The sequence below is a fragment of the Danaus plexippus genome (genome assembly GCF_018135715.1).
Source record: "Danaus plexippus chromosome 9 unlocalized genomic scaffold, MEX_DaPlex mxdp_26, whole genome shotgun sequence".
In the NCBI taxonomy this organism is placed as follows: Eukaryota; Metazoa; Arthropoda; class Insecta; order Lepidoptera; family Nymphalidae; genus Danaus; species Danaus plexippus.
In genome coordinates this window covers 2,364,904-2,379,873 of record NW_026869848.1, presented here as the reverse complement: position 1 = coordinate 2,379,873, position 14,970 = coordinate 2,364,904, and positions in this window count along the sequence as shown.

Genomic DNA, 14,970 nt, shown 5'->3' with positions numbered 1-14,970 from the left:
TTTCGCTACCCTTCCGGGACCATCATTTTATTTCCCTTCAATTCGCCCCAAGAGGATAACTATGATATATTTATTATTACGCGGAACTTCGAAAACAATAGAGAGATAATTTCGTTCGTAAGTTAGAGCCTTAGAAATAACGAATTCAATACAATTAACTTAGAACCGATTACTGAAACTGTCAAGTAAATTGTTAATTAGGAAAATTTCTTAGAAGTTTCAAGAATAAATAAAGAAAGCGGTACCAAAAAAGTCACATTAATTTAATTTACTCTAAACTACTTATGGTTTCCTATAATGACATACATAATTTTCAAAATACTACACATTAATAATAAACGGTACGATACTTTTATTCTTGGTAAAATTGAATTTTTTTGCAGTCCAATCAAAAGCCTAAAAAAATATTTAATGGGAATAAACTCATACAGTCATAAAATATATATACATATATATTTTTATAATATATAAATATCTTTTTTCCAAAGCAATCTCGTCAAGTGCTATATAAAACTAGATCTACATGGAAAAGTCATGAGCATAAATGGATACAAGAATATGGGATTGTAGCTGTTACGGAATTTCAAACAATGTATCATTGAAAGCTACCTAACAAGGCCGTCTGTCGTACGTTTCACACTTTGAATCAATAGCAAAAATCAAACTAAACATCCCCTCACGTCCACCTAACGATCAAACTGAGTTCTAATCATGGAACGTCAAAAATGGATATCGAGAATTGAATCGGTGCCTTCTTTTTTCAAAGGGCCGCGTTCAAATGGCCAGATCAACTCAATAAGGGAACCGTGACGTGTTTACTCGCAGCCCACAACAGAGTGCTTTTTTTTTTAATTTTCCAAACGTTATTTACCTCGTGTCGTAAAGGCATTGTGCCAGCGAACAATGGTCGGGGATATGCCGCTTTTTTTTCTTTGTTTTAAACAATTTTTGTTCTTTTCCGAGTGTCCGTGAAAGCGGAGTGTTGCTATTCATTTCGATTCGGAACTGATACGATAGCTGTCAAGTTACGTGCGTTTTATTCTCTTAATTCAGCTAAAGGTATTGTTTATCATAATACCGTTAAAGGGAGAGTTAAGAAATGTCTGCTAATTATTTGGTTACTATCCTTTTCAGTGAGATTTATAAATCCTATATACATATGTATATTATAGTTTTTATACAAAAGATTACTTTGTCCAAAAATTGGGATTTCTACTTGCCATTTTTTTTTTCAGCTATCGTAAAAAAAAATAATTAACAATATATTTGACACAGAAATCATATAAATTGGAAACAATTTCTTATCTCAACTAATGTTATGTATAACTGCGATAATGCTAGACTAAACAATCCAGAATAGAATATATAATTGATATATTATTATAAATTATACAATTAAAATATTATGAAACAAAATAAAATATTATACTAATTACGGTAGTTGTTGGATCTGAAAAACATATTAAGATTGAACTTTTAATGAAACATGTTTATGTCCAAAGACTATAATTGTTTCACAATTTATTTGTACATGTAAAATAACTAAACGGCGAAGGATAAAATAATAAGAGGCAATGATTTATTCTATTATTTTATGAAAAGCTGAAGATGACAAATTTCTTAACCTCACATTCAACGAGGTCGTAGAGAACAAAACTTTTTTGAACTGGTTTTTGGTCAGAAAAGCTTGAGCCTCCACAAGCGAGTATGGTGAGAAGAGAATGAATTAAAATAAAGTTGATATGTATTCAAGAATAGAGCTAGTGCAATAATTCTTCTTAATTTTACAGGATCGTACAATATAAATGAAAATGGTTCAAGTTATATCTAAACATCTCTGCATACGTTTATAATTATACATACATTATGATCATAACATTATTTACATTATTAAAGTGAAACAATCCTATTGGAAATATCTATTGTTTGAAAAAAAAAATATTCCTTACCATAAAATAAGTACTCCAGCCATTATTACTTCAGCTTTCAAAGTTAAATAAAATAAGCTATGGACTAAACTGTACATTTAATTTAGAACAACTGGCGAAATTATTGTTACCTAGAAAAATATTATCAACTTGTGTATTTCAATTAATATGATGTTGCATATAATTTTATTAATATGTATATAAAGCAATTATAATAGATACCTATTCGTTTTTTCAATGAGCTATTTTGTGCGTCTGAGTGAAATAATTATATTTATTTTTTAAATATCCTTGTCCTACGTCATCCGCGCACTCTTATAAAAGCAGATATGTCAATAAAACATCATTTTTTGAGTATAATTCTTTCGTGACTAAACACTAATTAATGGTGTAATATACTGAAAAATGTCACCAAATCTTGGAAATTAAATTCATGAAATTTGCATCCCGAAGATATTGCATGGAGACAACTTAACTTATAGCGAAATAAGATTAACTTTGTTTCCATGAAATCGCTCCCATATTTTCATTATTGTACAAAAATATAAATATTTCTATTTCTTATAACCAAATAGACGTGAGATTTAATGTTCAAAGTGTATTCCAGTTCGTGTAGGTTTATCAGATCTAGAACTGTATTTCAACCGTTTTAATAATAAAGAAGCAATAAAAGCTTCGTCCTTACCCGTTTTCAATAAACACCTTTATCGATTATTCAGCCCGTCGACCATACTTACATCTCTGAAGCCTCCGCCATAGACAGAAAGTTGGCAAACTAATTCACGACACAGGCATAGCTTGTGTCGGGTGGCTGGTAGGTGGTCGCCTGGCGATAGCCGGTGGCCGCGGGTGGAGGGTGAGGGGGTGAGGGGATCCTCCCGGGGGGTGAGAGGGTGAAGGCGTGCTCACAGCTGGGCGGCGCCGACCAATCCCAGCGAACCACCCAGCCGACCCCGCCCTGTTCACCTGCGCCACACCATTAAGCCTGCTTTCCTTGTACTTTTTTCGCGGACCTCGCATCCGTTCCCTGGCGCCGTCTTTATTTTATTTTCTCCTTTAAACCTCCTTCCAGGCTCGCCTCCTATTTCACGCCCGCCGTTGGTAGGAGAAAACCTTTTGTGAATACGAATGCCGAGCAGGTATCCGCGCTCGTTAGTTACGGGCTCTGATATGTAAAGTAAATAAAGGTTCTTTGCGAGACTTCCGTGTAATGAAGCCAACCTTTCTACGTAGGTATATACCTAGCAATCGGATACAGAGACGTCTAATTAAACAGCTATGATATCAAATATTCGACAAAGGATCGTATTACAAAGTTTGCTTTACGAGCGTTGTCGCGCAAAAGCTAATAATAAGTTTAACTTCCGTATCGATCTTCAAAAACTTCTTTATGAATGTAATCTGAGCCAACCTTGCTCTACATTTTGTTTCAATGGCTCCAAGAACGTCGTATGCAAGTCCCTTCCAGGGTGAATGATCTCCACATCGATGAAGTTTAACTCGACTTGGAAAAAACTTTTGTGAAGTTTGTTCGCGCCGCGTGATTAGGAAGACTTAGTTTTGAAGTGAGTCGGGAACAGTTTTTTTTCAGTTTTGAAAGTAGGTGGCTCAGTTTATGATCCGGGTGAAAGTCGCGGCGGATCGATGAACTCCGGCCGGGGTCAACTTCAGCGATCAAAATTTGCTAATAGCCAAATATAATACTAAGGGTAGCGTTTCTCTCCAATGTTCAAAACAAACAAATCTCTGGTTCATTTCCAAGCAGTGACTGAAAACAAATATTCTATTTCTTTATAACAACGATTTTATACGAAATTTTTCAGTGCCCTTTATATTAAGAATCAGAATTATTTACGAGTATCTCCGTGGGCTTATCGGCGAATAGTAAAGTGTACGTCGTATCCAGGAATGTCGCTGAACATTATCGTCGAATGATCGCGGTAAACAACGTATGGCGGGCGCAGGCGATCAGAAATGAATTACGACACAAAAGTTTCACTATGATTTATCACCGTTCGTAGTCAATGCTGTAAATCATACTGAACACCTGATTTATGTCTATTGGACAGATAGTTCATAAGTTTTTTAAAGGGGTATTTATCAAGATTTGTACATGTATAAGTAAACAATTAGGATAATATAATAATACTTAATTAAATTATGATTTTGTTTTTTGTTTTTACAGACTGAGATTTATTCAGAACTAGCAAAAGAAAGAAAGTCTAGGTTTGTCTCTTAAGATTATTAAGTCAATACATTTTCTTTACTCCACTTAATAATGATTAGTCCAATGCCTAAGCTAAAATTATAGATATTATTTTAGTTACATAATAATTTAAATAAAAAAAGACGTCACATAACTTATTACTCATCCGTTTCCCTCGTCGAGATTTATTCGTATGTATTTATGAGTCGTTATCTGGTCCCCTATAACGTGAGGAGTGCAACGTTCTCTCAAGAGTTTAGTTGAGGTAAGATAAGAAACTTGGCCGACGCCGGATCAGCTGCTACCATCGAACGGTGAAGCGTCAACAATCTTTTATCACATCGATAACAAATGTTATTATGAATACAAACCAACTTAGAACAACTTCTATCATAAAAAGGAGAGAAATTTAAATTACTATAATTCATAGCGAGGTTTTTTTTCACACAGATTATAAATGTTATTGGAAAGATTGTATAATCTGGAATTATCTATATTAATTTAAAAGTTTTAGAGAGTTATATTTTAAGCCAATTTGTCTGTCTGTAATGGTAATAGAACTACAACACCAATAAATCAATCTCACAATCCATGTTACCCATCGTGTCGAACAAAATGTTAAGGCTTGTTCCCATTTGAATATAATTTGCCTTTCAAGATCCGACTTCAGTCCGGTCTTAGAAAAGCTAATCAATTATTTAGGGGGCTTTCATCTACGTCTTCAGACAGAGGTGAATTCGAAAATAAATTATTGATGGATATTTCATTTACATTACAAGCTAGCCATAACCAAAATTAAAAAAAAGTAGGTATAATTGATTCTGACACATTAAATTTACAAATATAATATTACGATTAAAACGATATTTTTCCCTCTTAATTAAATAAGTTTGGCAAATATTATTAAATGTTATTACTTTTCTACTATATATTAACTACGTAATTTAATAGATTATTTAGATGCTAGTTCCTCCCAGTGTCGGTAAGATAGTTTAACGTTTGCAATTTCACTATGTCTGTCTAAATTGTTGCTGTGAATAAATTTCAATCAATTACAAGGGCGAGGTGTACGGACATGATAGTTTGATAATAATACCGCGGACTAACTCTTTGAATATTCATTATATCTTTGATGTGTACCGTTCACGAAAGAAACCTGTTAGTATAATATGATGATATTTATTGATAAGTTTGTATGGTTTATGACAATAAATGCAAATTTAACCCCTTCGAAAGTTATCTCATTCATGGAGGTTGCAAATAACATGCAATAAATCATGGAATAGTGCTGAGCCATGGTTTCTTATTAACCATTGTCTAACATCGAGTAGGTAATTAAACATCGAGCGATAACCATTATATCTCGACTTGGCTAGACCTTACCAATATTGATCTAATAAATTATCTATAGCTATATAATACGGATTATTGAAGATCGCTTTTGTGATAAACTGGTCGGTAATATCTTCCCAACGACGAGGATTATTGGTACTTACTTACTAGTAGAATTAAATTATTATATATTTGACAGTATTACATTCATTCGTTCTAAAAGTAAGACACTTTTCTTACTTATAGTTTTAGACCAAACAGACCAACGAAAATCCCGATTATAACATTCTTAAGATGCAAACGATGCAAATATTTTGAAGCTATGTAGAGGTCTGACCAAGAATGCTTACATCGTCTTAAAATTTCCTCCACTGACTTCAGGCTTATCTAGAAACCGGCTCTATATTGAATTCATGTTATTATTATTTAAAGTGGTATTTTCCTTTTAAACAATTTAAATATTTTGTGACTAAGATGATTCAATTTTTATATCGTTTATTTGATTTTCTAAGTCCTTATTTTCGGTTTGGAGTAAATTTAATAGAAAATTTTATGAGCAATTTATAAAATACTACGTCTACTACATTCATTGTATATGCAACTTCTATCTAGCTTCTAATCAGGCTTCACTTTTCCCAGCGGGTTGTAAGGAGGACGGGGAGGGAGAGGGAATTAATGGAATCAGGACGCGGTCACTCCGAGCTAGCTGAATCGGTTCGCTGATTTTAAAGGATTGCTAGGAATTTGCGACACGCTTCAAAGTACATACATGTGGTGCAGACTTGGAAATGCTTTGGCAAAGTCTGAACTTAATTTCATGCTTACGGTTTCATTTTGTGTGGTTATTGAAGCCGATTGTTAAGATCGTTTCTAGAACATGTCTATGATAACAGTAATGTAAGTATAAGTCTCGCTCTGTATCTGATGTAACACGGAGAAAACATTAGTTTATTAGTTACCTTATATTTATTATATTTAACTATAGATTTTTTTTCAATTGAGAGTTCATTTATACGAAAAACACAAAATCATTATCCATAATATACATATATAATAAAATAATACAAAAAATATTTATTGCAGAATACATATGTAGTTGTAGATAATACGAATCTAGGAGTCCGCAAGGAGAAATTGGTCTGCGGCCATGTGACGTACACATATATGTGTGTACTGTAACAAAGTTTTCCGCTAGCAATTGAAAGCGCCTCGAGCGATGTCTGTCTTCAATCTAAAATTATTAACGGTTATTCAACATGACTATTTACTCAGTGGACCCGATGTATGTGTGTCACATAAACTCACCCAGCGGTCTTTCTATTTTATGTATTAGTTTTCTATTTATTTATTAAAGTCAACGACCATTTGATTATATATTCGTAGTTCACAGAATTGCTTTTCATGTACAACATATCCAGGTTTCATTTTCCAGTCTATTTTGATATTGACCAATATTGTAGTTAGACGCATTGCATTTCTCTCACGTCACAACCCTATTCAATTTTCAATAGCAAACATTTGTTCGCCAAGTTTTCACAAATCAGATTTAAAATATGGATATTTTTATGTAGATTCAACCCTCGGACCCATGTGGGTGACAAGTGTGAGTGCCTTGAGGCTATGCTATTGTTATATGGACCTATTCAATATTTCTTTCATATATTTCTAAGAAACCAATAACCGTCTAGAAGTGGAAAGAGCTGGGGGAAGTTTCTGCATTATTCCTTGCGAAAACATAACTTTTAAAGAAGCTTAGCATTGTTTTTTATTTGATACTCTTATTGGCAGAAATAAACTCGCATTCAAAAGGATAAATTATTTATTTTATCGATATATATATATATATATATGTATATATCTTGACTGATGTTCCATACAAGCAGACAAATCGTAAATAAATAACAACTTTTTAATAATAACTAAAAGTGAACAACAGAGCCCTCCTAAGGAAGGACCAATGATTCGAATTTATGCTTTATGCAGTGGAAAATGATAAATTTATGGGCGTCCAGTTCCTGCGAAACATTTCGATGTCTTCTAAGAAAAATATCTTTATTTTTATGGTTACTACGCCACGTTTGCATAATGTACATTTGAATATATAATATTATTTTGCGAGAGTCCCGTTTTACTTTCGATTCAGTTACTTGAACGGTTTCTCCTCCACTTGCTTATTTTACAAATGAAAATTAGAAATGTATAATAATATATTCCCAACATGAACTCGCTGTGCATTTCTGATTTGATTCATTGTATAGCATTTTATTATACATCAAAAATCTTCGAAACAAAATAAATTTGTGTAAAGTATGAGTAAGGAAAGATTCTCAAATTAAATTTTATATACTATCGTACTAAACTATTTCGGAACTGTGTGTAAAAGAAAAGATAAACAAATTTTAGCCAGCTTAAGACAGATGGCAGTCGAGCTCACGTAGGACACAGCGTTGCTTCAACCCTTTTCGGGTAATATCTTTAAAAGTTTCCCAGCCTCCCTTCCCAGGGGTCTTGCCAGCGATCTCTTTACGTTTGCTACCTATCAAATACCATTAGCATAAAACGATGTAACGAAAAATCTAGAAATGGAAATTATTGACTTCAGCGTCGTAAAAAAGTATCTAATAGCTTTTAATGATACCTAACCGTTTTTTAAGAGTGTACTGAATGGATATATATATATATATATAAATAACAATACTTTTATATTTATTTATATTTCCATAGAAAATAAATAAAAATATAATTAATTCTTACTGAACAACGTTTCATTGATGAAGGCTATTAGAAAATACATTTGCTATTAACTTCAAAGATCATCTCAATTCTGAGTATTTAATTTAAACTTAATTTCGCTGAAAAGATTATACACCACCGGCAAGGGATGATTGATTTAATTATTCTACTCCTAAGACGTGTCCTCTCTTATAATTACGCTTCATTACTTAAGCATCGCTTTTTGCAGGCTAATTACTTAATAGATGTAACAAGTTATTTCCATCACAAAGTTGAGCGTTGCAAGTAATCGATGGTAAATAGAATCGAAATACAATTGATGATGATATGAATAGGAACAATACCTTGCTCTCATATTGTATATACTTACAAAGCCTTGAAAAGCTTGAAGAATATAATTTTGTTTTGTTTATTGTTTGATTAATGTTATAATTAAATATTTATTTTTTGATTGATGTTTAAGTTAGTTGGATGTAATAATAAAATTAAATATATAATACCACTCTTTTTGATTTATTGTTCTTACTCCATTTCTGTAACGTATGACCAAATAACATGAAATAAAACAAACATGTTGGATGCTATGTTACAAGAGATTGAACAATGAAACTGAAGAGTCTAAGGTTTAATTCCTACACATTTCTACTTCATTAACAACTGTTGTGTGACTAGTTATTTACGTTGTTCAAATAGGAAGACATATTAATAGACATACAAAAAATCTGAAATTTGAGCCAAACAACGAACGATCCAGGGAAAAATACAAAATTATCTTCTTGCAGTGTGGATCATCTCAGTAAATAGGTCAAAGGACCCCCGCCCTGGGGGATGCCCTGATAAAACTTTGGATCTCAAACTTTTGTTTTGAGTACCTCAGGAGCCGCCGGATAATGTAACAATAATCGGAATGATTTAAACTCTATTTACCACATTCACATCTTAATGTTAACTATATTTTGAAGTATTAAGATTTATGTTTAAATAATGGAATTGTGAAATAGATTTATATTTTCTTATTTATGAAAGTAAGACATTTACTTTTGTTTTGTTTATTTATTTATGCCTTTGAAAGTAATGGAAGTGACAGATTGATGATTTCAATTTACTGAACGCTTTATTGAAAATTAAATTATCAGTTTAATGTCATTAAAATTTACGAGAATATTGTTTAATTTTCTTTATTTTCTGCTCGCGTGTAAATCCTGGACTAGAGGTTAGTACTCGTAAACTATAAACTATCTTTCAAAAGCGACGTAAACAAAAACTGAATCTCAAATGCAAATACTTCAACGCTATCAAACAACAGAATCCAACGTAAAAAGCCAACAGGAAAACAAATAGCGCAGTTTGTTACAGGCAATCAGTTACTTTGTACCGGGGCCAGTGGTCTGCAACCGCGCAAATAGGGGCATAAATGTGAATGGATGTTAACGTGTTTTTTACGACGGCTTCGTGGACGTATCGTTTTGTTTGCGTCCGATATCTTTATTCCGATCCACCCCACACGGAATTAATTTTTTGCCCTTACACTATTTTTCCTCATATTAAGGATAAATGATTCACAGTGATTTCCTTTATCTATTTTAAAGATTGCGATTCAGTTTTATATTTTTTTGTTATATGAAATATAAAAATAATACTGTCTTTTAAAATTCATAATTTTATACTTTTATTTTTCTACCTTTTTATACCTTTATTGTTCTATAAAAAGTATTTTAATAATATCTATCAGGTAGAATTATTTTTTTGAAATTATTGAAGAATTTCATCCCTCAAACTGAAACATAAATTTTTCCCTTCTTGTATTTCTTATTAAGTTTCCTGTTTTTGTGCAAAACAAAGAAGTCGTCACCGACAAATAGGATCATACTAGATTGACAAAGGTAATTTATTTATAGGATTTATTGTCGTGTAGGGGAGGAAGAGCCAACATTGACTCTATGTCGAAGTGTTTGCTTTGGGACCGACGTGTTCTTTTTGGGATGACTTTTTCAATACTCTCGATTGAGGATCGGTAATCGATATATTTAGATTTCTTATCTCAGTATTTCTTACATGATTTTTATTTTATCATCATAAAACGTCTAGAGTTTTCTTCAACAATTAAACGGCCTTTAAAGAATTACGATTTTACTAAATATTTTGGACAATAAATTCATTCAATAGTTTTAAGATAAACCAGTAGTTTACATAACGGAAACAGAAAATCGACTCGTGAAAATGAATATGCGTAAGTAAAAATATTGTGTTTAAATATCTAAAGCAATAAAGTAATAATTACACCAGTAGAACACTGATGTATAAGGGCTTAACTTATTGAAACATATGATCCATACATCAAAGGATGTGAAAGATGATCAAAGCATAGCAGGGAACAATTATTCGGTTTGCTGATGATAAATTGACTCCATAACATGAACCAGAGCACTTTTTGTCTACCATGAGAGTGATGAGCCCTGAGGCAGTTACTGCAATAAGGAAAGGGCTTTTTAAGGATCCCTAAAAAATTTATTTCGTGATAAATTCTCGAGCTTTACAATCATTTCTATAATTTATATGTAAAATTCTAATTCTTGATTTGTAACGTGATTTCTTTATAAAAATTATATATTTTCTGATAACATTGTTTTTATTCGGAATTATTATAAAAGTCCATCTCTACAGCTGAAGCAACTCCCCGCGGCCTATTGTCGTGTCACATTAACGAGAATCGCATCATAACTCCCGATAATCTACTTTTATTGGCTCCGTTCACTGCTTTATTACTCAAATATTCCATATCCTAGTATCATATAGGGGTTGTTTAGGACGAAACAAATACATTTTGGTATTTCATTTAATTCCGTACTCGAAAATCGTGTTTTAGGTTATGCGTTTAACTTTTATAACTTAATATTTTACATTCTACTTTTGATAGATAAATAAATGTTTTTATAAAAAAAAACATCATAGAAAAGAAAAAATAAAAAAAAGTAAAACTGTTTTAAATAATTCTAACGTAAAGATCCATTTTGATAGCAATTATAATTATAATTACTGTGAACAAAGGGCAAGATCGCTGTACAATCACGATCAAACATTATACTAAAGACAATTCATTATTAGAGAGCAGTTATGGAGGCTATAATCGCCAGTTATCGCCCTTTTATAGCAGATTTTACGACGCAAACTATTCAGCCAAGAAATGTACTTGTACTTATCTGTACATCTATTGTTAGAAGTAATTAGAAGGGCTGTCACGTCAGATTGTACTTCCTTATAATTATTTAGCATAAAAAAAATACATGCAAATAAAATAACATATGTTTTTAATATATATTTTTTTTCAAGTATGCATCAGCATTCAACCAACTGTAATAATAAACTTCCTTTATTCTACTTTCTATTTAAATGTTGTAGTCTATATAACAAATTAATTTGATAAATGATATCTTTCGCCATCTCTAGTTTTTTCTGGATAAAAATTTATTACTAGTTTTAAAACACATCTTTATTCTGTATGTAGACTAACTCATGTCTAAAAATATATATTTATTTAACACACCTACATATTTTTTAAAATATAAAAAGGAATAACGTTCAAAGCTATTAAGTTGTAATAGTTGTTTACAGCCGGCACTCGCTGTGCGTTTCCAATATATTATGAGCTTGTCGGCAATAAAAAGGGTAAGGAAAAAATGAATAAAGCGGGAAACGTTAAAATAAAGGAGGCCGCGAATATATACGACTTCCTTGAGGAAATAATAATGCTGTTTGCAATTCATTTGGCTCTACCTGGTTACCCTCGGCTTTGAAAAACAACGGATCGCCAGGCATTTCTTTTACAACCCTTCTTAGTTTTTTTTGCGTGGAGGGTCGCGATTTTTACTTTAGACTTTCTTTAAACTCTTTGATTCCTGAAATCAAAGCTTAATAGCAGATGGCAGCAATATGGTCGTAACTGAATTTAATGCATTTGTTTGTTTCAACAAATCAACCCACAGATATGGAACTTTATTAATATTGAAATGTGTGGAACTAAATAAATAATTTTATATTTTAATCGGTAATATACTCAACTTAATAATATTGAAGACAACAGTAATATTGTACCAATACTGTATATTACTAACTTTATTTTTATCGAACGATTTTAACAAAAGATAACATATGTTTTTACAACATTAGTAGCTAACAAAAATCCGAATATATGGAGACACCAATCCAATATTTCACGACAACATTCCTCCTTGGCGTCTTAAGCCGACAAATTGCGTGTCGCGAAAGAAAAATCAAAGTAACAAAAAGGCTTGCTTACATTTAAAAGCGTAATTGTAACTAACCGCTCCCCCTTATTAATTTACCTCGTTCATTCCCGTCACTCCCCAAAGTCACGTTCGTGAAAAAAAAAATACAGGATAAATATTCATGACATTATTTTTCGGATTCTAAGTCAAATACAAATCGAGATCTTTTCGTACAAACAAGAGCTTGATAATATCATTACAATTATATATGTACGTACAAACTACTAACACACAATTTATGAATATCCCTTTGACAGTTTGTGACAGCCTATATTTAAAGGACTGAAATATTTCGATTATTTACATTGACAAACTGATAAATGATATGATATGAAGAAAGATATTAGTTTCAGAAAAGGAAAATTCAGTGTAAGAATATAGTTCATCACCATTAATTACTGTTTTTAAATACTCCAAGTTATTTTAAATGTCATTACTATATGAAATAAAAACGATGTTTTTCCTATTATTGGATGAAACATAATTTCCAAAAAGAAAACTAGATGGGTTGCTCTTTTTTAGCATGAAAATAAGACTAACGGAAAACGCAACCTCGTCCCGTCTCAAACCGCTTTTTTAAATCCCAGTAACAAGCCAATAAATCCCGGCGCATTTTTCTCCAGCCGGGATCCGCCACCCCAAAAAAAGGCTTAGCGCGATTACATCCAAATTTACTTAACACTTAACACATTAAGCACGTTAATAAAGATCTTTATTTGATTTCCTTATCATGCGTCCATTTTAATTTGATAACACCCATATTGGGTCTTGTGTAAATTTTATTATGTAAATTCAAGCCCGAATATGATTAATTTTACGTTAGAACAAAGGATACCGCGGACACATTACTAGATTGGGCAGATGCCGCCAACGTTCGTTATTAAATATGTGTAATTTATATTAATAATTAAGATGAATTTGTTCATCACTCAAACAAACATCGTGCAGGTAAACATGAAGTGGTTTGGAGTTGCTGGAAGCTGTGCGAGTACTCTTTTAATTAATTAAGTGCCTATATGAGTGGGCTGAGCAATCTCAAATATCATAGCTGATTACCATCTGGAACTCATCTGGATCTATTTAACTTTTGTGTATTAACACAACCAAAAAGTTGTAACCGTCGATCACTATAGTGCGTACCTGTGTAATTCTCTCCTAACACCTGTTATTGGTCACTCCGTATCGGATCAAATCGTTTTGGATAATTAACAAGACCCTCGTATTCATTCAATAGTGAATCCCTTCATTCAATCTGTTGAATCTTATCGAATATAGCCGAGCTATTAAGAAAATCAGTGTTTACGACATGACAACGTTTCTACAACAAACTCTTTTAAAAAACTTTTATTTTACTAATTTATAGGAAAACTAAATTTCAATATACTTAAAAGTCACATATGCTTTGAGACGTCATCTTGACCTAAAGTAATAAATTCAAAATATAAATTACTCAAATTCATCATGGGATGGGTGGATTAATAATTACTATTCACAACTGGCGCACAGAAGGCGCCATGATTAGCAATACGTCACCAGTAAATATGGCAACACTTATTCCACGATTTATATAGGGGAGAGTGGGGTAATGGGGATATTTGACAATAAATCTAGCCACACTGACTCAGTACAAAGTACTGGGCCCACAGTGTAAGCTCCTCGGTCAGAGACATCCATTGTAAGGCACCCACGGAATCCGATAATGCCTCGAGATTGTCCCGTCTTTCCTCTAACACCTCCGATACTCCGAAGTTGTGTATTGATAATTTAATGTCAAATCTTCCCTAATTTATTCAGTGGAATCATCTTAAAGTACTCAAGCTACTCAAGTATTATTTAAGGGTTTCTAAGTCTTTCTGACAATTTTTAAGAAGAGCGTGATCATATACATTTTTGTTACATATGTATTCAGGTACTTCATACTCCAGGAGTTATAGAAAATTAAATTAAATTTTTGACAAATTCAAGGGAACCTTCATTTTTCTGTACGTCTTTTCTTATTGCCATAGAATTCGGAACTGTAAATATGACTGTGATACAATTTTTCCGACGTTGATAGGCTTTCTTAGGAGTAAAATTTTAGTATCATCTAGATTCTAGAGTATAAATTGTAAAGATTTGAAAGCTCTCCTAACTATGATATCTATTATGTTCCATAGCCAACAGCTGAATATACACTAATTTCAGTTGATTATCTTTTTTTTAATGATTAATAACCTCTTACATTTTAATAAAAATCAGAACATCAAGCGTAGGTACATCACACGATGGTTCATATCTGATATAACCAATAAGGGATTTTAATATGTGAGTAGTGTGCCAGCGTGCCGCGTGTGCGAACCGGGCTTGGCTAAACTTAATCTATAAATCAAGAACTGAAACTATTTCGTAATTAGATCGTATTTAGGATGGGGTACAACACCTTCGGCTCCTTGAGAAAGCGCCTCCCAAAGGGTCCGAAGGTAAAGGCTCTATTGCCTTTCAAGTA